Source organism: Schistocerca americana, chromosome 5 (genome assembly GCF_021461395.2).
Source record: "Schistocerca americana isolate TAMUIC-IGC-003095 chromosome 5, iqSchAmer2.1, whole genome shotgun sequence".
Classification (NCBI taxonomy): domain Eukaryota; kingdom Metazoa; phylum Arthropoda; class Insecta; order Orthoptera; family Acrididae; genus Schistocerca; species Schistocerca americana.
The window spans coordinates 201,919,558-201,945,267 of NC_060123.1; the positions used below are offsets into that span (position 1 = coordinate 201,919,558).

A 25,710-nucleotide genomic window follows, 5' to 3' on the forward strand; every position below is an offset into this window, starting at 1 on the left:
ACGTTTGTGTTTTCGTGATCTTTTATAGGTGCAATCATAGTCTATATCAATCACAATCTCCATGGATTTATTTTCATAATAGTCGAACATGCCATGAATAGATGCAATAAATCCTACAGGTGATTCATATAATTCATGCACTATTTTAGTATCAATATTTACACTTTGCAGTTTCAGATTTATACTAATAAATCTCTCTAGTATGTCCTTACATACTGACGACATGAATACTGTTTCTAGTCTGCAGAGTTGATTCAATGAAGCTGAAGCCTCATTTCGCACTAGCGGTTTTTCAAACGTATTATTGGCAATATGAGTGAGGGCATTGATAACGCCCTCCCAGTTTTCATATAGACTTACACACGCTTTCTCTCTTGCTGACCAACATGTCTTTGATTAACTCTTTACCGTTTTGCTTCCTGGCTTCATGAAAGAAAGAAGTTTATCCCAGCGCTGTGTAGAAGCAGAGAAAAAATTATGAAGGTTTGGCACTACATAGAAAAATGAACATGCTTCCCGACAGCAGGTTGCAGCACTAGTGCCGAATAAATTCAAAGAACGTGCTGCACAAGGCACATAATGAGCTTTAGGATTTCGTTCTTTAATGCGTGCTTGCAGATCGGTGTACGTCCCTGACATATTGCTTGCTTTCTCGTATGACTGGCTTCTACAGTAATATCAATGGAATTTGTAGACAGGACTTTTAGTAGGGCCTCAGCTAAGTTTTCGGACTTGTGTCCCAGGTAGAATCTACTATTATAGAGAAATATTTGGCCTGTTTTATTTCAATTATGATAATTCTTTTTATTCGTTCAGAAAGACGCTATTATATCATCACAGATTGTTGAAGAAAGATAACTTATGTCCCTGCCCTTGCTTTCCATGTCATTAAATGTGCTTTGCGAGAAAATTATTAAACTCGGCTGTAAGTTCAAGAGACATAAATTGACCATTATGTAATGAATGGATTCTTTCAACGTGTACATGTAGGGGAAGTCCACGACTTGTTAGCTTCTTCACTACTGCAAACACCCTTTTCAACACACTGCACCAGTACGTTTTTTCTGTCTCAACATATGACTCGAAATGGTCGTCTATTGTCCCAGGTGACTTTTTTTGTTAAGAGTGATTACTCAGAATTTGTGTGTTCAAGTGAATTCTCATGATGAGATAAAAATATTACAAATAATTTTTCCAATCTGCAACGCCATTAGTAGCAATCGCGCCCTTGCCTCCGAACAATTTACATGGCGCACAAAAAACAGCACCGGTGCTACAGCAGTATACTAGAAAATCACGCAAAGTTTACGGTAAAATACATGTTTTTCAAATATCTGGTTTTATCGCCTATTGATCTTCCTGAATTAGAAAATATCACCGTTAGAATTTTGATTAATGTCACGTTGTAAGAGAACGTCGATTGTTGATTTATTGACACACCATTCTGCACGATATCACTAAGGAGGCTATTTATTTTTGTGAGGTCTGACTCGACACTTAGTTTTTCTGAAACTCGGAATCAGGAACAATCTGCTTTTCTTCATTTTTAACTTTTGTTTCGTCTGTATTTACTTCTTTTACAACAGCTACAGTAACAGAAATATCATCCGTACTACTTGAACTAAGTCGAACCAGCAACATATTTTGTGAAAAATTCATCTACTCTGCCAAGCGCTTTTAGAACATTGGCTTCTCGTTCTCGCCTTACTTTCGATAATTTCCGAAATGCCACCCCACTTAATTTTGCGCGTTCGCTTTTACCACTGTTATTCATGTTAAGGCACTTACAAAATTGTCAAGCAACAGTCAAAACAAAAGGAAAAAAATTGTGAAAGGAAAGAAAGACTATACCAAGTTCCAGTCGTACTACAACGCACATGAGCACGAAGATTTTTCCTTTAAACACGGATCTATGAAGTGACCAACTCTGATTACTCGACGTAATTGCGCTATGAAAGAACGACAATGCAGAATAATTTTATTTCATTGTCACCTGTTTCTCTGTTGTCAGTGAACAATAGAAACACACCTGCCGCCTGGAATTCGTCTCAAAGAAAACGGGATAGTCCGTTTTTCGGCTTCTGTTTCCCCACGTCGCCGGTATTTTGTCTGCGACGCAAATGTGTTCTGAATATTCTTGACACTGTCTTTCTAATTTAAAAAGCAAATACTTTTTGCAGTGAGGTGTGCTTGATCGACTTGTATCCCACTTATTCTTACAAAATTTTAGCGGTTTCTCGGAACAGAGAAGACAGACTACAAAGTTTAAGTAGTCTTGTTGGCATTTGATGTGGTCTGTTGTCATTTGTCTGAACACTACTGTTATGTCTACACAAAAATGCACCTTTGTTCCAACATAAAATAAAAATAACCTTTCCTCGAAGAAAAAAAGCTTGGTTTAGAAGTTTTATATTAAATTTGTAATGCCACGTACTATTCGACTGCACAGAGTGGAAACTTTGATATCGTGCAGGTTGCAGCACAATAAATGAAACAAACGAAAGTTAGTTTCTTCTTCTTTTTTCGCCAAAAAAGTAACTAAGTAAATAAATAAATGAAATTATTAAGCTGTTGTGAAGTGCATTTCACACATTAGATATTCTGCTTATGTTCTTTTCGTATAAACATATGTTTAAAAATGTAAAACGTTTCTAGTATCAACAAATTTAGTTAAACGGGTGCCGTTAAATCAAAGCTCAGATATTGAAAACAACAGAGCTTTCAGATTAATTACAATAATAGAGTGTTGACTTTATACTTCCCCGTAATTTCTTCAAGAAACTTAAGTAGACTCGGGTCTTACCTACTGAGGCCCACATATGTTACAGTACTTAAGAAACTGCTGATTAGTTTATCACAGCTTTTCAGTGGTCCCGGTATTTTCACGGTGATAATATGGTAGGGTTAAGTGGACGCCGGCAACCTTTTTGGAATAATAACGTTTCAAACACTGTATTGTAGATTGCCGTCCTGACAGCTTTCTTCACAATATTTTGAACAGTCATGAAGATGATACCAGACAGAAACCCAATATTAAATTTCCATTCAGCCACCAAGTAAACTATGTACATTTTCCAAGCTTGTATTGTCAAATTTCGGCTTATTTAAACTAGCAAATTGTTTAACAATAAAAAAAAAATTTTCCTTTGTAAGCGCAGTTATTTTAAAACGTGAAAGGTTAAAATGAGTTCAGAGCAAAAAATGCCACCCCCTTAAGGTGCTGTGCCTAGTGGGCCTATACGTAAATCCGCCACCGCTCACTGTATAAACTCAGGAACAAAATATACATATGCCATATAACAGCAATGTCAAGCTAATAATCGGAAATCCAGATCACATGACATTTTTGTGATGAACAACTGAAGTCTCTGAGCCATCTTGCACAAAAACTGACTTAGAGAAACTCTTCAATGACCGTGGCAGACAATCATACGACACACACACTTTCGTCGGCGTTGTGACTTAGCGGATGATTATTTTCCGTATCTGCGGCGTAAATCTTCGGTACGGTGCGCTTTGAAACACCAAACAATTCGGCTGCCTTGGTTACGGAAGCACCCACCAACAGTTTGCGCACGTTCTAATTCACTTAGCTCCGCGATAATACTCTCAACTGGAAAGACCACGACTGTCTCTTACAATTATTGAGGACATTCCGCAGGCGCCGTTCGCGGAAAAATACAAAAGCACGATCTGCAGTCTGCACGACTGATAGCGTGTCATCTACAACCAAACGATATTAATGCGAACGTTGCGTGCTACCACTTCACTTTATGGCTAAACTTACTTTTTCTTTGCCAAGACGTTTCGCGCACATATTTGCAGTTTCTTACATTATGCTTTAATAGAGCTATTTACTGTGTGTGTTCTAGCTCAGTTATGGAAGGTGTATGCATGTCCTGGAATTTCCATTGTTTTATCTGTTGGTTTAGTTTATCATATGGGTATATAACTATTTTCCGCCGCTACTTGTTTTATTGTAATTAGTTCCAGAGTGTGGTTCGTTTGCGTATGGGTGTTCTGTTTAATCTTTGGAGCAGGTATGTGAAACTTGTTTGCTTGTGTTCAGTGGGTTTGATATATTGTGAATGGTGGTGCTCATGGTTGTCTGTTTTCTGAATATTGTGAAATCAGGAGAACTACTTTTTGGTGCAACCCAGAAAAGTTAATGTGCTGTCCGTTTCTGTTTCTAATGTGAAGTGAATTTATGAGTGTAAATCTTTTATTTCATTGTGTAGCTGTTTTATGTTTGTATGTGGTTCGTCTATCAGACACATGTCATCGACATAACAATGCCAGTATATATAGTTTCGGTTTTATTATGTGTGTGAAGACCTTGTTCTCTAAGTTGTTCATAAACATGTTGGCTAGGAAGCCACTAATCGATGATCTCATTGGCAGTCCATGTTTGGAATAAAACTGTTTGTCGTACACCAATAATTTTGTGATGTTACAGTCCGAGCATGGTCGCTGCTTCATCAGTGTGTGCATTTGTTGTGTTTCCTTGCTGTTTCAGTCCTTTGTGTGACGATGTCGATAGCTTCATCTACTGTAATGCAAGTGTACATTGATGTCACACCAAATGAGATAAGAGTTGCTGTGTCTGGTATGTCTACGTTCTTCATTCTGTGGTAATTCCTATGAATTTTACAGGTTCCCGTTTTTGAAAATTATACTTTCTTATAGACGATACGGCTTTAGAATAAGCTTTTCCTTTTTAATTCTCACGGTACTAAGGTAAGACGTTTTTGAAATATTTTCACCATGTACGAAAATATTGTGTCGTTTTAGCATTAACCAAAGTGATTATGGGCGTCATGGCGCTGTCAGCAGGGATGGAAGCATGGAAGCGTATCAGCACTGCCTCCTCTCTCTCTCCTCCCCCCCCCCCTCCCCCCCAACTACCAGCACCAGCACTCTTGCTTTCACAATGTTCCCAGCGGAAAGAACCTACATGCGAACGTAAATTATTTCAACGGGACGAAGTATCATAGAAACGGAGATTGTGCATTAATGCTTTGGCGAAACAGTATAATGTATCAACTTTAAACCTGCTGATCTGAGAAAGTAATTAATCTGAGTCTTTCGCTCTAACTGGTGGCTGATGCCATCTCTGAAAGACACACCACACGGTGTCATTACAAACCTCTCCTTGAAGGAATTTTAAGAAATCTGGACTATGACAAAAATTTGTAATTAGCATATTGTCCCACGACTGGGATCGCTATTTTTAAACCCACCAAAAAGTAGAAAACATCTGTAGTGAGTCAGTCAATGCGCTGAGTTACACGCACGCGTAACACAAAAGCTAGAGCAGTTCCTGTTACGTTTACAGTCTGCAGCACAGTATGTGTCAGCTGTCAGGGCTGCAAGGAGACTAGGGTAGTTTTTGCCTTGAGACGTTCGGATGCAAGAGGGCAGTTTCAGTTTACCGTATTAGATATGTACTAACATATCTTAAGAAGTAATCATCCCAATGTTCATTTGAACTGATTTATGGCTGGCCGTTTGCAGAAATTTATCCGGGGTTGAGGCAGGCCGGGGAAGTGAGGTAAGGGGAAGACTCTAAAATTTCCATTTTTTGTGTAAATGAGTTGGTCAGTTTCCAGAAGCCATAATATTGTCTTACTAGAGTCAGTGACGTAATGCCAAAATCGGCTAAACGAGAAGTTTAGCGGAATCGGTTCCAGAAGCGCACGAAATTTCAGTGATAGAAACTGTACTCTGATACTGTAGCGGGGCTGCGAGGAACGATTTGAAGTGGAATGATCATATAAAATTAATTGTTGGTAAGGCGGTTGCCAGGTTGAGATTCATTGGCAGAGTCCTTAGAAAATGTAATTCATCAACACAGGAGGTGGCTTACAAAACACTCGTTCGACCTATACTTGAGTGTTGCTCATCAGTGTGGGATCCGTACCAGATCGAGTTGACAGAGAATATAGAGAAGATCCAAAGAAGAGCGGCTCGTTTCGTCTCAGGGTTATTTGGTGTGATAGCGTTATGGAGATGTTTAGCAAACTCAAGTGGCAGACTCTGCAAGAGAGGCGCTGTGCATCGTAATGTAGCTTGCTGTCCGGGTTTCGAGAGGGTGTGTTTCTGGATGAGGTATCGAATATATCGCTTCCCCCTACTTATACCTCCCGAAGAGATCACCAATGTAAAATTAGAGAGATTCGAGCGCGCACGGAGGCTTTCTGGCAGTCGTTCTTCCCGTGAACCATACGCGACTGGAATAGGAAAGGGTGGTAATGACAGTGGAACGTGAAGTGCCCTCCGCCACACACCGTTGGGTGACTTGCGAAGTATAAATGTAGATGAAGTTCTTGCGGACTCATTAAAACAGCCACGAGGAACCTAAATCAGTATGAGTGGATGGAGAGAACTACTCTTCTGCATTCGACTGTGTACCTCTTCTTTCAGTTTTTAATAACATATCTACATCTACATCTATACTCCGCGAGCCACCTTACGGTGTGTGGCGGAGGGTACTTATTGTACCACTATCTGATCCCCCCTTCCCTGTTCCATTCACGAATTGTGCGTGGGAAGAACGACTGCTTGTAAGTCTCCGTATTTGCTCTAATTTCTCGGATCTTTTCGTTGTGATCATTACGCGAGATATATGTGGGCGGTAGTAATATGTTGCCCATCTCTTCCCGGAATGTGCTCTCTCGTAATTTCGATAATAAACCTCTCCGTATTGCGTAACGCCTTTCTTGAAGTGTCCGCCACTGGAGCTTGTTCAGCATCTCCGTAACGCTCTCGCGCTGACTAAATGTCCCCATGACGAATCGCGCTGCTTTTCGCTGGATCATGTCTATCTCTTCTATTAATCCAACCTGGTAAGGGTCCCATACTGATGAGCAATACTCAAGAATCGGACGAACAAGCGTTTTGTAAGCTACTTCTTTCGTCGATGAGTCACATTTTCTTAGAATTATTCCTATGAATCTCAACCTGGCGCCTGCTTTTCCCACTATTTGTTTTATGTGATCATTCCACTTCAGATCGCTCCGGATAGTAACTCCTAAGTATTTTACGGTCGATACCGCTTCCAATGATTTACCACCTATGGCATAATCGTACTGGAATGGATTTCTGCCCCTATGTATGCGCATTATATTACATTTATCTACGTTTAGGGAAAGCTGCCAGCTGTCGCACCATGCATTAACCCTCTGCAGGTCCTCCTGGAGTACGTACGAGTCTTCTGATGTTGCTACTTTCTTGTAGACAACCGTGTCATCTGCAAATAGCCTCACGGAGCTACCGATGTTGTCAACTAAGTCATTTATGTATATTGTAAACAATAAAGGTCCTATCACGCTTCCCTGCGGTACTCCCGAAATTACCGCTACATCTGCAGATTTTGAACCGTTAAGAATGACATGTTGTGTTCTTTCTTCTAGGAAATCCTGAATCCAATCACAAACCTGGTCCGATATTCCGTAAGCTCGTATTTTTTTCACTAAACGTAAGTGCGGAACCGTATCAAATGCCTTCCTGAAGTCCAGGAATACGGCATCAATCTGCTCGCCAGTGTCTACGGCACTGTGAATTTCTTGGGCAAATAGGGCGAGCTGAGTTTCACATGATCTCTGTTTGCGGAATCCATGTTGGTTATGATGAAGGAGATTTGTATTATCTAAGAACGTCGTAATACGAGAACACAAAACATGTTCCATTATTCTACAACAGATTGACGTAAGCGAAATAGGCCTATAATTATTCGCATCTGATTTATGACCCTTCTTGAAAATGGGAACGACCTGCGCTTTCTTCCAGTCGCTAGGTACTTTACGTTCTTCCAGCGATCTACGATAAATTGCTGATAGAAAGGGGGCAAGTTCTTTAGCATAATCACTGTAGAATCTTAAGGGTATCTCGTCTGGTCCGGATGCTTTTCCGCTACTAAGTGATAGCAGTTGTTTTTCAATTCCGATATCGTTTATTTCAATATTTTCCATTTTGGCGTCCGTGCGACGGCTGAAGTCAGGGACCGTGTTACGATTTTCCGCAGTGAAACAGTTTCGGAACACTGAATTCAGTATTTCTGCCTTTCTTCGGTCGTCCTCTGTTTCGGTGCCATCGTGTTCAACGAGTGACTGAATAGGGGATTTAGATCCGCTTACCGATTTTACATATGACCAAAACTTTTTAGGGTTCTTGTTTAGATTGTTTGCCAATGTTTTATGTTCGAATTCGTTGAATTGTCCAGCTTACTTCATCTTCGCTGTGGATTCCGTGCTCGGAACTGGATTTCCAAATACTGTACTACTATCAGTTTCGTGCGGCATGGCGAAATATTCTCCCTGAAAGAACCTGTTCAACTATAATTTTCGGTATCGACTGCCTTCGGAAACAGCTTGATTTGGAAAGGAACGACGGGGAAAGCTTCCGCTACTGACGTCAGTGCTTTCAATTGAAAGCCGCTGTCAGGGACTAACGGCGAAGTAGGTGTGACTTGCAGAACCGGTTGATGGTCATTCCCCGTCCACACACGGCGTATAGCCTACGCAAGGACGTCGCTACGTCATTCGACTGCAGTAATGGCTTACGCCGTAAAAACCCGTACCAGGCGCATCACAAAGAACGAAAATCTTAGACACGCAGTTTTTAAAGAGGCTGTTGGTTATAGGGAGGAGATAGAGAAGATCCAAAGAAGAGCGGCTTGTTTCGTCACAGGGTTATTTGGTAAGCGTGATAGCGTTACGGAGATGTTTAGCAAACTCAAGTGGCAGACTCTGCAAGAGGCGCTGTGCACCGTAATGTAGCTTGCTGTCCAGGTTTCGAGAGGGTGTGTTTCTGGATGAGGTATCGAATATGTCGCTTCCCCCTACTTATACCTCCCGAGGAGATCACCAATGTAAAATTAGAGAGATTCGAGCGCGCACGGAGGCTTTCCGGCAGTCGTCGTCTCTCTCCAAAGACTGCATGTTATATGGACTTTGAACGTCCTCTGCAGCCTTACTTTCGACTCTCCGTACCACAGTCTGACTACGGAGGGGAGCTCGCGCCTAGGCACACAGGAGCAGGAAATTCACAATCTCCGGTTTCGGCAGTGCGAGCCGCAGAGAGAAGCGATCCGGCAGCATTCTGCCTAGGCTCGAATTACGAGATACGGCCACAACACTTCGCCGACAGCTGACGCTCTGGTTCCTAATTGTTCCGGATGCGCTTTAATCTTGAAGCACTACACAACTTTTCACTCCCGACGCAACAGTTAGGGCCGTGGAATTCCAAACTTCCTGTGTGCTGCGGCACGACTAAACTGCTGCAGTTACACTCGACTGAAGCTGACAAAGCTTAAATTAGTTTCAAATCAGCCGAGGCGCTAGTCTTAACCTTTGATTACTAATAGGGAACATACCAGGTGTGCCCGTATGAAATGAGCGTTAAGATACAAATGTGTCGATAAGGAACATTTGTTGGGAACGAGCCTTAATTTTTTTTTTGTTTGGTTGGTATGACATCTGTCAAAGATATTTAGTATACATCAAGTCATGGAACAAACATAATATGTTTTCATCGTGTTAATGTCGAATTTTGTACCAGAAAGTGAAAGAATTAATTTTTTGTTTTCATTTGAAAAAAAAAAAAAAAAATTGCTGCAGAGTCGCATCGAATGCTTGTCGAGGCGTATGGTGATCATGCTCTACGAGAAGCAACATGCAAAAGATGGTTTCAACGGTTCAGAAATAATGATTTTGATGTAAGAAATGAGGAACATGGAAGACCACCAAAAAAGTTCGAAGACGCCGAATTGCAAGCAATATTGGATGAAGATGATACTTTGAGTCAGAAGCAAATGGCAGCAATGCTAAATGTTGCACAACAAACAATTTCTGACCGTTTGAAAGCTATGGGAAAGATCCAAAAGTGTGGAAAACGGATGCCACATGAAGTGAATGAAAGACAGATGGAAAACCGAAAAACCATTTGTCAAATCTTGCTTCAAAGACCTGAAACAAAATCAATTTTGCATCGAATTGTTACTGGCGAGGAAAAATGGATTTATTTTAAGAATCCTAAACGGGAAAAATCGTGGGTTAATCCGAGACAACCATCAACATAGACTTCAAAACCAGATCGATTCGGCAAGAAGACAATGCTCTGTGTTTGGTGGGATCAGAAAGGCGTGGTGTATCATGAGCTTCTAAAACACAGTGAAACTGAATACTAATCGCTACAAACAAATGATCAATTTGAACTATGCATTGATCGAAAAAAGACCAGAATGGGCCAGAAGACATGGCAAAGTATTTTTTTTACACGACAATGCACCTGCACACAAAGCAAAACTGGTTCAGGATACAATCAAAACACTTGGCTGAGAGCTGCTACCCCACCCGCCGTATTCACCAGACTTGGCCCCTTCCGACTACCATTTGTTTTCATCAATGGAACACGCATTGGCTCAGGAACACTTCGATTCCTACGAAGAAGTCGAAAATTGGGTGTCTGATTGGTTTGCTTCAAAAGACGACCATTTCTATTGGCGTGGTGTCCACAAATTGCCATAAAGGTGGTCAAAATGTATAGAAAGCAATGATCGGTACTTTGAATAAAACGTTTTTACTTTTCAATTCAAAATTAGTGTTTCATTTTCACAAAGAAACGCTTATTTCATACCGGTACACCTGGTATTGTACTAAGGTCATATACGACCTGTGGTCAAAAATAACGGAAAACTGTCTTTCTTAAAGAATCTATTCATCAACATCAACACTTTGTCCCCTTGAAAGTAATCCCCCTCGGATATAACATCACAATCAGCTTTTCCACAAATAATAAATTACAACAATAAGTAATCATGATGTAAATACCTCCAAGAGTCTCTACCGTAAATCAGGAATATACAAACTCAAATGCGATACATGCCCAAAATTCTACATTGGCCAGACAGGGAGAAGTTTTGAAATTAGATACGAAGAACACATTGATGCTTTAAGACTTGGTAACTTGAACAAATCCGCATTTGCAGCCCATATTGCTGAAGAAAACCATTCAGTGGGAAACATTGAGGACACCTTGAAATTTTACGTCTAGCAGAAAAAGGAGCCACTATGAATATATTAGATGAAATAGAAATACACACACACACACACACACACACACACACACACACACACACACACACACACAAAAAAAAACCCCAGACTATATCCTTAATGAACAAACAGAGTTAGCTAACACCCCTTTCCTGAAAAATTTCCAACCTCCAAAGCAAATAATATTATTACACCTATTTGCAGATCAAGTAGCAAAGTTATATGTTACTATAATTCTCATGATGCTAAATGTAATTAAATAATATACTAATTTAACTACACACTACTATATGTATATATTAAAAAAACTTTACAATTAATGTAACAATATCAACTCAAAAATTCAATGTCTCTGTACTAGTGTAAAAGGCATTACAGTTGCGTAAATGAATATATGATGCTTTCCAAACATAGGACATAATCGTCAAATGTTACGATATATCATAGCATCTTTGATACTCATACGTTTGTAAGATCTTTGTATGTATCAAAACGTGTGGTGCGTGGTAGAAATCTTCTCAGTGACAAATCTAAAGTGTTCAGTGAGAAAGAACTTTACGTGTGCAACAATAAGAATGCAGTGGGAATATATTCATATCTGTTGGACGAATGTTATGAAAACAAACATTCCAAACCGACGTTTCACGTAAGTCACATGCAACGAAAATCTGTAACGCAACCATCTGTGTGTGGCGTGTTTATAAATAGGCATTATTTATATTTTAGGACAATTAATCTGTAAAAAACACACCACATATCATAAAGCGTGTAAACCATCTGAGGATGAATCACACCGACTCCAAACCGGTAACGGTACCCTTTGAATAAAGGAACTTAAAGTAAATTTGTGGCTGGTTGCTGTCCTAACACCATCAACATTTGTCTTCAAACAACAGCCACTGTCTCCATCATGTCATCATATGACAAAATTGCATGCAAGAAATTGTCTGTTAGCTAGTCCGAAGTTTCTAGAGGCCGACTGTCAACACATTTAGGACCTTTATTTTATGACTTACGTTCACGTAAAAGATATATAGGCCTACAGGAGTGGCTTAGTTTTGTTTATGATTGGCTTGTATATCACCTAAGAAAAGCTATAGCTTAAGCTGTATTCTCTACAGGATTTTCTGTGCACAGAATGAAGAAGACTTCTGAAGATAGAAGACTTTGACCACATTTCATGCTATGCCAATTGTCGGATATAGATAGCTACATACCGAGAAACCTCTGTACAGCCTTCGTGGGATTCGGTGGCGGTTTCTCCGTACGCTACAACTCAATTTTCCACCTCGTGGATCGACAACTATGGATTGGGTTGATTTGGTGGAGGAGATCGAACATCGGCGTCATCGGTCTCATCGGATTGGGGAAGGAAGTCGGGTGTGCCCTTTCAAAGGAATCATCCTGGTATTTGCCTGAACCGATTTAAGGAAATCACAGTAAACCTAAAGCAGGGTGGCCGGACGCGGGGTTGAACCGTCCTCCCGAACGCGAGTCCAGTGGGCTAACCACTGCACCACCTCGCTCGCTCCGACAACTATGATCGTTATTGCTATTTCTTATACTCGTTTGAATCATGACAACGTGCACGTAAATGAACACACAACGAAAAAATGCTTAATTTATAGTTTTTTGATTGACCTACCCTAATTAACATTCAAGTGATTAAAATAAATATTACACCCGCGCGCGCGTCGGGGAATTTCAGATACTGTTATGATTACTTTTATGAGAGGTACAACACTACATCGAACGTACATCGGCTCGATGAAACCAACTCCACAAATAATCGTCATCATCTGATTCGTACAAAATATACTGGTACAAGTCTCAAAATTATTTCATTTTACATTGAAGACTATCTGGATAAAATAATCTGCTAAACATATGTACGCTGAGTAGGCAGATGATGTAGACAAAGAACCGCATTTTTTAATTTTTAATTTCCTCCTCTTTACGCGAAGATTAAGGAAACATTCGATTATATACGGAGTTTCAGTGATAAGCGAGGTAGCTGATACTGTTTCTTCTTCTTCTTCTTCTTCCTTCTTCTTCTTAAACAGGGCGGGTTTACGGTTTTTGGTCACATATTTGAGCAAGAAAAAGCACTTCAGAGAAACATCGCACTGGATTTTTTTTCCGAGTTTTCGTGGACAAATGAAGAGTGGGAAATAGACAAATGGGGTATCAAATTGACCAGCGTGATGTCTAGTTTTTCAATCTTTCACTGACGGCTGCTCCTGCTAGCAATGCAAATGAAGTGCCGAAAATCATCAACGCAGAGCATAAAACTTCCCGCTTTCTCTCGATCTGTATACTCGCAGAATAACGATCAATATTTCAGTGTATTACATTTTACGCTTTGAGTTTAGTTGAAAAACAAAACAAATTTGAAAAAGTCAAATGTTTTGTAAAATGATTTTCTAGAAGAAATAAAAAATTAGGGGAACAATCTGATGACTGAGTGCTGCTCGAAACCCTGTACAACAAATGAGATGTGTCTCTCTGCGAGTCCGATACGTACCCGCTTCAAAGCCAGTTGTCATGTCTAGTCCTTTACTAAGTCTTTCCCAAATACATATTCTCTTCTTGCATTTGGCGTCTCTTTTTATTTCAAGTTGTAGCCCTTTCAGATTTATTAATGCTATATTTGGAATTGTTTGTACATTATTGTTGTAACAATATTGTAAAGCTGTACTATAATGAGGAATCGCTAAATTGCCCTGGTAAAAGAAAGAATGTTCAGTGCACTTTAATTTCGAAAAAGTGACTGTTCGACAAATCAGGGTGCACTGTTGTAATGTACATCAAAAACCATAGAACGTAAAAAAGCTTTTTTTCTGTCTGTTCGCCTTACGTCACTAACGTATGACCATCTCAGCTACTGTACACGGGCGCGTCAAATGTTTCTCTAATCTGTATTATTTCTTACTTTTAGGCAAATCATTTCACAAAAAATTGGCCTTTTGTTTGTTTCTTTTTAATTGGCATCCTGTATCTGCACTCATGCTCTGCAATTGGCGGAAAAGTGAATGGAAGAGGGTACTTCCTATTAGAGCTTTATCCCTGTTCCAGTGACGCATGGAGCGTGGGGAGGATGTCGCTGCTGTGTGCGTTGTAATTAGTCTAATCTTCTTCCTGTGATCGCTACGGGAGCGATACAGACGGGGTTGTTATGTTCCCAGATTCATCACTTACAGCTGGCTCTTGAAACTTTGCAAGCAGGCTTTCTCGGGATAGATTGCGCCCATGTTCAAGCGCCTGCCAGTTTAGTTTCTTCAGCAGCTCTGTGACGTTCTCCCATGGGACGAACGAAACTGACCTTTCATGCTAGCCTTCTTTGTATCCGTTCGGTACATATACCCTTTTAGTCCTACCTGGTAAAGATCCTAGACACGAGTAGCATTCTAGTGTGTGTCGCCCGGGTGTTTTGTAAGCAATCTCCGTTGCAGACATAGCATTTCCCCAGTATTCTATCAATGAACCCAAGTTCCCACCTACTTTATCCACGAGCTGAGCCTATGTGATGGCTCTTACACTCGGATATTTGTACTCTTATGAATTCATCGACCCCACTTGTGATTCGTTGATTCTGCAGTCCTAGGATATTATGAGTGTAAGTTTTGTGAACAGTACACCTTCACATTTCTGAGCATTTAAAGTAAGTTTACAACATCTGCAGAGCTTTGAAATCTTATCATGATCCGAATGAATATTTGTGCAGATTCTCTTTCAGACTGTATTTCATTATAGCTAACTACAACATCCACGAAAGGTCTGTTGAAGCATTGACTTTTTTTTTAATGACTCTTGTATATTTTACCTTAAAATGGGTCCTGCTTTCGTAAAGCGTCGTGTGATTTGTGAGGTTCATTACGGATTGTAAGTGGTCGAGTCAAATTTTTGAATTTGCTAATATTTTACAACCGAGACGTCGCCTTCATCTGAAATGGAAAATTGTAAACTTTTTACGCTACACGAACTCTGGAAACTTAAGTCTCGCAATCTATGTGGACCACGACTTACGGCTTAAGAAAATCACAATTGACAAGCTGCTCCTTGCCCCTCTGGGCGCTATCGTCGCTAGGCCCTCCAAGATATCTGCGAACGGATACCTGAACTACATATTATCGAAACTCCCATAAATTGTGTAACATTTGTCTTCATTGTTGGCTCTTACCCCCGTCCATTCAGCTTGCCCTTCTAGTTAACATTTAACGCTGCGATGTTGGCGGAAGTACGACACACACACACACACACACACACACACACACACACACACACACACACACACACATTTACTTTGTCTTACGGCCGGCCGTTTCAAGGAAAACGAGTTACAGTCGACATTCTCCCTTCTCTATAAGGCATGTAGAGCGCAAGCTGACTATTGTAATGGCACGTGCAGTGTGCTTTGCATTGTTTGCTGATCCATTACGTACCTTAAAGGTCTTGAACCGAAAAGAATGTACACTTTCGAAATATATGCGCAACAGGATTTCTCCAAAGATACAAGGACAGAGCAATAACTAAAGATGAAATTTTCTGCACTGTAGGTTGACAGCGACTTGCTTTTACCTCACTGTTCTCGTGCCATACCTGTGTTGGTTCAGTGAATAACTTTCTTCATAGTGTCAGATTTCCATTGTCTGCATGCGCCAAGTAAGAAATGAGGAGTGTGATCGTTTCCCGCATTCTGAAGCGACTACAGATGTAGGGATTATCTGCAGAATGCAGCTGCGGTATGATGGCTGTTTCAGTGAACTGAAGATTTTCGAGTGCATAGATCGCTATAAAAGCTGGCGTTTATCTGTAGGCGACGGAGAACATCAGGGTAGGCCATTCATTCAAAAACGGACGGGAAAGTCGAGACAGCTGACCGTCCGGTTCGCGACGACCGTTGCGCGAGAACTGATGATACTGCGTAAGAGTTGTACGTTAGTCACGGTTCAAAACTTGCAATCGTCAATGAATCTTTAAATTATCACCAAGTTTCTGCTCGTTGGGTACCACTTCAACTGACAAACACAAACAGGAGCTTTTGGAGATGTCGAAATCACATTTAAGGGGAGGCCGACTTGGCGTAGGAGAGGCAGCACAGGACATTTTAATTTCCACTGTCTATACATTTACAAATAAATTCATAAAGTTTTGTCAGCATGGCCAGGAAGGATTCAGGATTCACACTTAGAGCAGTGGAAGTTCAAAAACATAAATTGTTTTTTAGATGTGTAAGAATCTCTTACTTCTAAAGAAAGGTGTACCTACAGGAACAAATGCAGTCAATATTAAGTGAAAAAATGATGAAATTTCACACGTAAAAAATATTATTTTGCTATGTTTTTGAACTTCCATTGCTGTGAGTGTGAATCCTGAATCCTTCCTGCTCATGCTGACAAAGTTTTATGAATTTATTTGTAAAAGTATAGACAGTGGACATTAAAATGCCCTGTGGTGTCTTTCCTGCTCCAAATCGGCCCGTTTGACGTCCTACCCCCCCCCCCCCCCTCCTTAAGGCGGGAGGGAGAGGACTTCGTCGCACAGTAACTGTTGTTAAGATGTGGGTCCATCAGTACGAATGACATCGTATGCTGCAGAGGATGGTGTGGAAATATCCATCTTCACCAACAGCAAAAATGTTCGAAAGCAAGCTCCTGTAGCCAAGATGACAGTGTTTTGGGATATGAAAGGTATACCGGTAATCCTTTACACCCTAGAGGCCATACATGGAATGATAGCAGCTGTGAGCTACTGCGAGATCTGAAACCCAAAATGTAAAGGAGGAGGAGAGGGAAGATTTCAAAAGGTGGGATTTACTTCAATATAATCACCGCTATCACGCAAGTGGGGAAAGAAACCCTGTACTCAGAATCCTGCTTCTGAGCTGCTGGAACACCCACCCTACAGTTCCGACCTAGCTCCAGGTAATGTTCGCGTTTTCGGCACAATGATTTAGGAGCAGCTGCCGGAGTCCAAGTTTTCGTCAGATGACCAGATTGTGGAGGCAGCGTAAGATTGGTAGCGGTGATGCTTTTTCCCAATAATAATAATAATAATAATAATAAACACGTATATTTTAAATTTCCTTTGCTTTCTGATCTGACCTTGTAATAACGTGGTTTTCAATTTTGTTAAGAGTTCAACATCCCCATCAACAACTAAGTTCATCAGATGGGTGGGGGGAGCGGGGGGGCGGCATCTTTACAGTTGGACCGCTAAGATGAGCCCATAAATTCCTTAACTTGATTTGACTTCAGGAAACGTTGGGAAATAAGTGTGAAACACTGTGCGGGAGAATGTACAACGCAGAGCAACTTCCTAACAGTTTAAAACTGTTCCTGACAGGGACTTTGAAGTCGGACCTTGATCCAATGTATTCAACGCTCTTTCCAAGCGAGTCATTCGAAAGCACTTAAATCTGACTCACGGTTTCATTCCACCAATGTCTGCCTGTTTCTGATTCAGATTCTACGGAAGTTCTCAAGCGTACCTCTCTGTACTAACTTTCCTGGGAGAAATTGTATTGCAGAGTGCGCTATGGCTGCAGTCTCTGTGTTGTGTATGAAACAGAACTTTTACTCTGATGACTTTGTATAACGTTCATTGTAATGAAAATTCATGATAAAACTATGTGCCACATCGGGAAACAAACCCTTGGATCGGAAAACGAAGCCGAAACTTTCCCTAGGCAAGGCAAATAAAGTAGAATTCTAATCTCGACCTGACACACAGTTTTAATCCGTTAGGAAGTTTTCGTGGAAATCTGTGTCAGTAGTATCTTCAACAAATGTTCAGACTTGGTTTTCTGCTACAACCCTCTCCATGGCAAATGGACTTTAGATGTGGGAGGGTAATTAATCCCGGTAGTGCTAAAACCAATATCTTTCTTCTATCCGAAGCCAAGTGTACACGATGAGACGCTCTAAGATGTAGCACAAAATTTCTTATGGTATTACTAGGTAACGTGAAAGTTTATTCTGTTTTAAAAAATTTTCGTGAGTATTCAATGATGCTGGTTGGTATAAAAAGTCGCCACACAGCACTTCACCCTTGTGCGGCAGATTCAGTTTCTTGACCATTCCCCTGTGATCTTTTCCTTCTGCTCAGTCACAAGCTCCGAACACTGTCGACAACGAATGGTCTTTTTAAACAACTCAAGGGGAGGAAGCCACCAGTTTCGGTATTTGTTGCCTTCCTGAAGGTGTGACCTATTTTACGTTTGCCTAGTGTGACAAACCATTACATCAGTATTATTTACAGATGAAAATTTTTTTATGTAGTGGTGTAGGATATTTCTATATCTTTGCAAAGACTGACACTTGCTACATTACAACATGGATATCTTCTAACTGCATTACATACGTTGTGTGACCTCAGCAGAAGGGTAGGTATTCAGCAACCTGCTTTCTCATTTTCAATGGCATCCGAGTTTCGAACAACTACCGGCCTCATTCAATCATACTTTGTTCCTTTCTCCCGAATTTTCAACCTTTTCACTGACGAAACGGCGTCCTAAACCTTCGTCGAAGTATTTCTCCAGTATCGTTTTCATAACCGAGTTCCAACTCACGTTACGATTACATTAGTGGAAAAGATCTTTTCAGCAATTCTCTTTACACACGTGACTGAAAAATGTCAGCCCTCCCTTTACTCCGGTTTTACGAGTAAAATTAGGACAGAGCTGAAGAAAAAAAATCTATGTTCTAACGAAAGTTCTGCAGCATTAAAACTTCAACCGGCATCCGAAGTCCTCTTCACTACGGAGAATGCGGATGTCGACTGGTTCTCCAAACCCCTGCAGACTCGTGTATAACGCTTACTGGCCCTCTAGAGCTTTTAGAATTCCGCCTCTAATGGCATCGTTATTGATGACCCTGAAACAAATCTACACGACATTGTTTTCAGGGATAATCCTAAATTGTATCTCCTCCGTCGTTTAATGAATTTCTTTTGGCATTTTTTAAGTCGATCACAAGCACGTCACATATTTAGGGGTAATAACATTAAGTGATATGAAATGATATGAAATTGGACGATCGTGTAAAATCAGTATTATGGAACGTGGGTAGAAGACTTTTTTGGAAGATTATGTGAACTCGCAAATCATTGGTAAAAGGGTGTGGGTGAAAGAGAGAGAGAGAGAGAGAGAGAGAGAGAGAGAGAGAGAGAGAGAGCGAGATCTCATTTCATTGCACTTTGATTTCCTTATTTCACCGACCCCTATTTTACACCATACTTTAAGCTTTCGGGTACATCAAGTAAATATCGCTTTCGAATTGAACTGAAATGAATAAAACAAACAATGAAAAGTATTAGTTACTGGGAATTTGAACAGAGGATTTCTGTCTTCAAGCGTGACTGCCCTTAGCCACCGTACCTTGGTCAGCCTTTGGGCGAGATATACCACACCAGTCAGAACAGAATATTTGTGGAGTAGGTGCACTATCTAATTTTCCCGTTAGATTGTGAAAAAGATAATCACTGCCGTTTAATGATGGGCAAGAACAGCCGATTAACAAAAGAGCGCCGGCCGGAGTGGACATGCGGTTCTAGGCGCTACAGTCTGGAACCGAGCGACCGCTACGGTCGCAGGTTCGAATCCTGCCTCGGGCATGGATGTGTGTGATGTCCTTAAGTTAGTTAGGTTTAATTAGTTCTAAGTTCTAGGCGACTGATGACTTCAGAAGTTAAGTCGCATAGTGCTCAGAGCCATTTGAACCATTTTTTGAACAAAAGAGCTATGGGAGACGTCTATAAAATCCAATCATTCTATGTTCTTTTATAAATTCCAATAAAAATGTATAGGAGGAGAAATATAAATAGTTATTGTTTTTGTCTCCACTTGATACTCAAAGCTACAGTTCAAACATCAGATCTTTCCATTGTTATCCGTGCGCTCGAGTGTCTTAATTCGTAAGGAATCTTCGACAGACTCTTCCTGCCGTAATATCATCGGGAAATTTACTATTCTCAAAACCAGCCCAGCTGCTCTTTCAATCGTCACAGCGCCTTAGTTGCAGGAAATTTAGACCCTAAGCTTTAATTAACCTCTCCTCCCACCCCTCCAGTGTCTCCAGACCAACAAAGACTTTGTTACCAAGTATTTTGCCTTGGCTGCTGACAAAACCATGATACACCTCTTCTCAGGTTGACTCTATATTCACCTGCCAAACCAACACTTCATTATGCTTGATAGACACCTTTGCAATAATGCACTAGCACAATACCCAACTCCGTCACACAACTCGATACAGAGGTACCGCCCTCTACACACAACTATTAGAAGCTTCAACCATCCGTAACTATTGGAAGCTGGGCATCACTAGCAGCAGCAGCAAAATGGTTCAAATGGCTCTAAGCATTGTGGGACTTAATATCTGAGGTCATCAGTCCCCTAGACTTAGAACTACTTTAACCTAAGGACATCACACACATCCATGCCCGAGGCATGATTCGATCCTGCGACCGTAGTGATCGTGCGGTTCCGGACTGAAGCGCCTAGAACCGCTCGGCCACTCGGGCCGGCCAGCAGCAGCAGCAGCAGCAGCAGCAGCAGCAGCAGAAACAGCAACAGTAATAGCAACAGTAATATATCCCTCAAGAGAATCACGTAAGTACACATCTTCATATTAACAGCGCTATGACGACGTCGGACACTACGTAAAATTCTTCTGCTGCAGATTGTGATGCCTTGAACATTTAAAACATCTTGACTATTTCATTCGTGGAGTATATCTGCCTTTTGTACAGATGAAGAGCAGATACCAAACTACCATCACCCTAACCCAGCAACGAAACATCGCAGTGAAACTTAAGACTACAGTTTATTCGGTAGTTTTTGTGCCTGAGAATTGGTCTTTGCTAACTTAAGCGAAATTTCGTATTAAGTGTAATTTTTTTTCCCAAGTATATGACGATTCAGGTTTTCTAGAACTTCGCACTCCATCCTAAATGTACTACGAACTTAAACCATCGGCGCTGATTTTCTGTGTATACCTCCAGTTTCAATTAAAACAGATCGCACAGTCTTTGGTAGACAGACCGACTGCCTTTGAACACATCTCTTTCGTATACGAACTGCGTCTCCCACTGTCTTACTAATGATTCGAAGTATGTCACTTGCGTTACCTGTGATTGAAGCTATGAGATTGTTGTATCCCAGTGCTCGCTCGCTCTCTCTCTCTCTCTCTCTCTCTCTCTCTCTCTCTCTCTCTCTCTCTCTCTCTCACACACACACACACACACACACACACACACACGGAGAGAGAGAGAGAGAGAGAGAGAGAGAGAGAGAGAGAGAGAGAGAGATACTACTATTGCTCTCTCCAATTTTCACGTACTCAATCATATCCGATCACGAAGAATGTAAAATTATCAACTATGTTAATGTTAAAGTGTGCTATTTGCTATTAAAATCCCGACTGAACTATAGAATAAAGGCTCACGACAGAACGTGTGTGTGCGTGGCTGATCACTTCCAGAGAACTGGAATGCGTCTTTTACGCTGACAACACATTAAAACCTTCTCTGTAATAATTAAACCATGTCACACAATCTTAAAACTCGTACCTCATTAGTCTCGTCGTAGACAGAAACAGTACACATCAGCAGGTAAACTAATCTCTGCCCTCGATGTTGGAAATAAAATATATTCAGTTAAAAAGTGGCGTACTGAGATGTGGATGCAGAGTTATTGTGATTTGCCGCTACTAGGGCAGTTCAGACGAATAAAAGATGAGCGAGTAACTGACTAAACGTTTCTCCCTTATAAAGGACTTAGATACGAAACATGTAGCGGTGAGCGTCTGTGTGTGTTGCAGGCCGCTGCGCACGTGCCAAGCTGATGTTTCGTCGCGTACACTCGGCGTCGCCCGCCTAGTGTGTTGGCACGCTGTGGACGCGGGTCATTAGCGGCTGTCTGAGGCGGTTACGCTGTTGGCCCAGTGACTCACCTGTTGCGGGTCGCTGTAGCTGGCAGTACAGTGGTGTCCGAGCGGAGGCGTGCGGCGAACTGGCGCGGTGGATGCTGGCTGGCGAGCGAGCGCGCGCGCCGTCGTGTGGTGTGACGTGCCGGGGCTGTCGTGCGCTGCCTAGCTGGCTGGCCGGGCGGTGGGGGCCGTGCCCCGCTGCTGTAGCTTTTATAAGGGCTGTCCCGGCGCGCCCCGGGTGGGGGTATCGATCCGGCCCGCACCCACCTTGCTACAACTGCGCTCGCAATCACTGCCACCGCCCCGCCACCCCTCCCCAAACCTCCCCTCAGGACGCCAATTACTTGCAGCCTCCGCCACAGCCACCTGCTCTCTTTCTGTCGCTTCGCTTCCCCCTTTTCTTTCTCGGAGTTCTCCAACTTTGCTTCAGTTCCGCCTCCTCGTCAGCTTCAAGCGAGCCTTAAATCTGGCGAGCTTCCACAAGTTAAGTGTGCCCGCCGAGCGGACCCTTGTGCTAAACGGATGAATCGATGAGGACCGTCAGCTCACAATCGTCTCCAGAGCCCTATCCCGCGCGATACCTCCGCCACAAAGCCATGCTATTTCTAAGATAAAAACTGGGCTGGTACGAATGGGACACGCGCACTGAGGGTTCCATACAAACTACACAATTTGTCCATTTCGGGAATCCAGAATAGTGATTTTTGTCAACAAAAAAAAAATGGCTCTGAGCCCTATGGGACTTAACATCTGAGGTCATCAGTCCCCTAGAACTTAAAACTACTTAAACCTAACCAACGTAAGGACACCACACACATCCATGCCCGAGGCAGGATTCTAACCTGCGACCATAGCAGTCGCGCGGTTCCGGACTGAAGCGCCTAGAACCCCTCGGCCACCGCTGCCGGCGATTTTTGTCTGTTATTGACAGTGATACTGGAAAGATATCGCTCCCAGCGATTCCGAGTCTTTCGAGAATGTTTCAGTTTCAAGCTTGTCGGACAACAAATGACAAAAGAAATGTTTTTTCGTGTGATATAATATTTTTTTGGGTCATCGGTCTTCTGACTGGTTTGATGCGACCCGACACGAATTCCTCTCCTGTGCCAACCTCCTCATCTCATAGTAGTACTTGCAACCTACGTCCTCTATTTTTTGCTGGATATGTCCGCAGCTCGTGGTCGTGCGGTAGCGTTCTCGCTTCCTGCGCTCAGGTTCCCGGGTTCGATTCCCGGCGGGGTCAGGGATTTTCTCTGCCTCGTGATGACTGAGTGTTGTGTGATGTCCTTAGGTTAGTTAGGTTTAAGTAGTTCTAAGTTCTAGGGGACTGATGACCACAGATGTTAAGTCCCATAGTGCTCAGAGCCATTTGAACCATTTCCTGGATGTATTCCAATCTCTGCCTTCCTTTACAGTTTTTACCCTCTACAGCTCCCTTTAGTACCATGCAAGGCATTCCCTTATGTCTTAACACATCCTATCACCTTGTCCCTTTTCCTTATCAGTGTTTTCCACATATTCCTTTCCTCTCCGACTCTGCACAGAACCTCCTCATTCCTTACCTTATCAGTCCAACCAATTTTCAACATTCGTCTGTAGCACCACATCTCAAATGTTTCCATTCTCTTCTGTTCCGATTTTCCCACAGTCCATGTTTCACTACCATACAATGCTGTACTCCAGACGAACATTCTCAGATATTTCTTCCTCAGATTAAGGCCAGTATTTGATGGTTCAAATGGCTCTGAGCACTATGGGACTTAACATCTGTGGTCATCAGTCCCCTAGAACTTAGAACTACTTAAACCTAACTAACCTAAGGACATCACACACATCCATGCCCGAGGCAGGATTCGAACCTGCGACCGTAGCAGTCGCGCGGTTCCGGACTGAGCGCCTAGAACCGCATGACCACCGCGGCCGGCCCAGTATTTGATATTAGTAGACTTCTCTTGGACAGGAATACCCTTTTTGCCATTGCTAGTCTGCTTTTGATGTACTCCTTACCTGCGTCTGTCACTCGTTATTTTATTGCCTAGGTAGCAGAATTTCGTAACTTCATCTACTTCGTGACCGTCGATCCTGATATTAAGTTTCTTGTTGTTCTCATTTCTACTACTTCTCATTACCTTCGTCTTTCTTCGATTTACTCTCAGTCCATATTGCGTACTCATTAGACTGTTCATTCCATTCAGCAGATCATGTGATTCTTCTTCACTTTCCCTCAGGATAGGAATGTCATCAGCGAATCGTATCATTGATATCCTTTCGCCTTGAATTTTAATTCCACTCCTGAACCTTTCTATATTTCCATCATTGCTTCCTCGATGTACAGCTCCAATAGTAGGGGCGAAAGACTATATCCTACTCATACACCCCATTTTAGTACGAGCACTTCTTTCTTGCTCGTTTACTCTTACTATTCCCTCTTGGCTGTTGCACATATTGTATATAACCCGTCTCTCCCTATAGCTTACTCCTATTTTTCTCAGAATTCTTGCACCATTTTACATTATCGAACGCTTTTTCCAGGTCGACAAACCCTGTGATTTTTCTTTAGTCTTGCTTCATTTATTAATCGCAAACTCAGAATTGCCTCTCTCGTGCCTTTACCTTTCCGAAAGCCAAACTGATCGTCATCTAGTGCGTCCTCAATTTTCTTTTCCATTCCTCTGTCAGCAACTTGGATGCGATAGTTCTCGCACTTGTCAGCTCTTGCCATCTTCGGAACTGTGTGAATGATGTTTTTCCGAAAGTCAGATGGTATGTCGCTAGACTCATACATTCTACACACCGACGTGAATAGTCGTTTTGTTGCCACTTCCCCCGACGATTTTAGGAATTCTGATGGTATGTTATCTGTCTCTACTGCCTTATTTCATCTTAAGTCCTCCAAAGTTCTTTTAAATTCTCATTCTAATACCGGGTCCCCCGTCTCTTCTAAATTGACTCCTGTTTCTTCTTCTATCACATCAGACAAATCTTCCCCTCATAGAGGCTTTCAATGTATTCTTTCCGCCTATCGCTCTCTCGGCTGTATTTAACAGTGGAATTCCCGTTGCACTCTCAATGTTGTCGCTCTCGCTTTTAATGTCACTGAAGGTTGTTTTGACTTTCCTGTATGCTGAGTCAGTCCTACCAACAATCATTTCTTTTTCGATTTCTGCACATTTTTCAAGCAGCCATTTCGTCTTAGCTTCCGTGCACTTCCTATTTCATTCCTCAGCGACTTGTATTTCTGTATCCCCCAGTCTTTTAGAACATTTTTGTACTTCCTCCTTCCATCGCTCAATTGAAGCATATCTTCTGTTACACATGGTTTCTTCGCAGTTACCTTCTTTGTATGTTTTTCTTCCCAACTTCTGTCATCGCCCTTTTAGGGATGCCCATTCCTCTTCAACTGTGCTGCCTACTGAGCTATTCCTTATTGCTGAATCTATAGCCTTAGAGAACTTCCACGGTATCTCATCATTCCCTAGTACTTCTTTGCTTATTGATTCTTCTTGACTAACTTCAGCCTACTCTTCATCAATACTGTGTTGTGATCTGAGTCTATATCTGCTCCTGGGTACGCCTTACAATCCAGTATCTAATTTCGGATTCTCTGTCTGACCATGATGTAATGTAATTGAAATATTCCCGTGTCACGCGGCCTTTTTCAAGTATACCTCCTTCTCTTTTGATCCCTGAACAGAGTATTAGCTATTACTAGCTGAAGTTTATTACAG

The 25,710-nt window shown here is 41.8% G+C and overlaps 1 protein-coding gene across 1 annotated transcript in view; it reads right to left on the minus strand.

Annotated features, from left to right (window-relative positions):
* LOC124615917 (aromatic-L-amino-acid decarboxylase) overlaps nucleotides 1-22,148 on the minus strand; it is a 220,179-nt gene extending 198,031 nt beyond the window's left edge. The window contains exon 1 of the mRNA XM_047144098.1: nucleotides 22,007-22,148. The gene's annotated coding sequence lies outside the window, so the exon portion shown is untranslated. The remainder of the gene's footprint in view (nucleotides 1-22,006) is intronic.
* Nucleotides 22,149-25,710: the final 3,562 nt, after the last annotated feature.